Source organism: Pseudopodoces humilis, chromosome 1 (genome assembly GCF_049639895.1).
Source record: "Pseudopodoces humilis isolate 2021_Gansu_Grassland_sample_001 chromosome 1, ASM4963989v1, whole genome shotgun sequence".
Taxonomy (NCBI): Eukaryota; Metazoa; Chordata; class Aves; order Passeriformes; family Paridae; genus Pseudopodoces; species Pseudopodoces humilis.
This window is the reverse complement of record NC_142200.1, coordinates 86,227,919-86,230,501: the sequence shown is the minus strand read 5'-3', so window position 1 is coordinate 86,230,501 and position 2,583 is coordinate 86,227,919.

Sequence of the window (2,583 nt, the reverse complement as noted above, 5' to 3'; positions counted from 1 at the left end):
ACTGAGGGTAAAGATAAGTTCATACTTTACTTCCCCTGTGTCTTTTGGGACAAAAACTTGATTTCAGTTGGAATAACACCATTTAGATGTTCCTGCTCCCACTACTCTCTTTTCTCATGCTGCAGAACACCATCAAAATAACAAAGGCAGCCACACTGGAATTATTTTAGGGCCGCACTGGAGAGCATAGGATATGATATATGAGAAATTTAAGCAATGGATATTTATGGAAAGAATAGCATCTTTCAATATAACAGAAGTAATGGCATAGAGACAGTTCCAATTCAGGCAATCTTGCCAGAAGGGGCTGCGAATCTGGCCCAGAATCTGACTATGGGGTTCACTTGTGCCTCATACCCCTCACTTCAAGGAGATCTGTGTGGAAATCTGCAGATCTTTGTTTTAGCAAAACCCCCACCACCTTCTTGCTCAGGCTGCACAAACCTGGGGGATATTGCTCTCTCCTGTGCACAGCTGAGCTGTGTTCAGAGCCTGGTTGTTGCTACAGAGCCCTTACTAAGCCTTTTGAGGCTCCTTCAGGAGGATAACTGCAGTAGCTGCCAGATGTACTAGAATTCAGGTGTTACAGGGTGAATGTACCACAGATTTTCTGGGACAGCAAGGGATTCTTTTGCTGTGCTGGGATCAGTGAAGATGAACTCTGGTTTTGTTGCTTGACCATGCCAAAATGGTATCTGATTAGAAACAGGAATTCAAAGAAGAAAACAAGGCAGTTCTTAGGCTGAAGGTGTAAAGCCCTTTATAATTTAGAGGACAGCAGAGATCTTGAGCTGTCAACCTCTGAATGATCTTTAGAAAACAAATCTCCCTGCCTCTGTCGTATGACAAACATGCCTTTCTGCTGCTAGGGAGAAAGCTCCAGGTTAAGTGGTAGAATGTGGATTTAAGATGTAGTGGTTTTTCTGTTTAATTTTCATAGAAAAAGGGCAAGCAGTTTTTGTGACAGGAGGCCAAATGCTGTTCAGCTGGTGCTGGGGGTGAGGCTCTGCAGTGTTTGTGTGTGAGGTGGACAATGAAGGATCAGAAGATCTCAAGGGCCAGAAGTCTGATGCCTTAGAGATTGAAATCCTATTTTTTTGGTCAGCTGAGACCTCTTACAGCAGATTCTGCTACAGATGCTCTGTGGGAGCCTCTGTACTATGCGGAGGCAAAAGCTTGTTTGCTGTGGTGGGCCTGGGGGCCCCTTCAGATGTGCCCAAGGCTACAAGGAGCCTGGTGAATTTGGCTAAGAGGATCTTGGCTATTATGGGATCAGCTTCAAATACAAGCGCTTGAACTAGCGCTGTGTCTGTTTTTAATCTGCTGAGTCTTTCATCAGATAACAGACCAAGAAGCTTGATGGCAGGAATTTGGGTTTTAGTCATGTTTTTGCTGTGTGATTGCAGTGAAACAGAGCTGGGTAAGTGGATTCTTTCTTGAATGCTGCTGCTGAATGGAGTTTTGTTAGCTGCTCCTCAAGGTATGGCTCTTCTGATATCTCATGGGAATCATGGGGATCAGATGAATTTGAAGAGCTGCTGACGTGAAGAGGAAAAGAAGTTCTTGTGTCTGTACAGTGATACTATTTAATTGTTTATGTGGACCTGAAATGCAGTGGTGATGGTGTCTTGGGTTAATTGTTTCCAAATCAGCATAATTTGAAACCTAATTTGGGGAGTGGCGGTCAAAGCTGTGATGCACATTTTCTCCCTTTTCTCTTTTCTCCTTTTTTTCCCCTCTCCAAACTAGGATGTAATAGAAATGGGCTGAAAGTGCAGTGTATTCAGTGTGCTCTATACCATCTTGTGTGCTTGCTGGTTCATATTCAGCTGCGGTAAGCCACCCTGTATGAGCAGGTCTCAGACTTGCTCTCCATTGCTGGGATAGCAGGTGAGAGTTTTGCTGCACAAGAAGAAAACAAGAGACTCTCCCTTGCTGCTAGCTCTTGGCCGCTCTGAGGTGTTGGTCATCTGTGCACCCTGGATTCTTTGGCTACTCAGGAATTCGTTTGAACTGCAGAATGTGTGTGTGTAGGATGCAGGTCATATGTCAGAGCTCCTGGGTGGCCAGATGTGAGCCACAGCTGTCCTAGCTGTACATGCTGAAACTCTCCAACAAGAAGTATGCAGCCCAATGCTTGTGACCAGCCTTTGTAAACTTGTGCTTAGCTCCAAGAGCCTCTTGTGTCTCTGATTCCTGTCCATACCTTTTCAAATCATAGCTCAACCCTACTCCAGGGCAGGATTCCAAACAGGTCTCTACACTCTCCAACCCAAGATCCTAATCCCATGTGCTGCCCTATGCTTGGTTATCTATCTACCCATCAGTTATGCCAGCTACAAAGGCTCCTGGAAGGAGATGGTATGGAGATGTGCTGCACTTGGAATATAATTTGTGTTACTTCTCCTGGGGCTTCAAACCAAGGAACAGTTTGTCCTCTGCGAATATAAATATGTGTAAACATGACTGATACTTCGTATTTAAAATGTGCTCTTTGAACTTGTTTCCCTCATCATTTCCCTCCCCTTCCCCCCTTAAACTTTGGAGAGGTCCTAGAATCATGACAAAAAATGAGAAAGAACA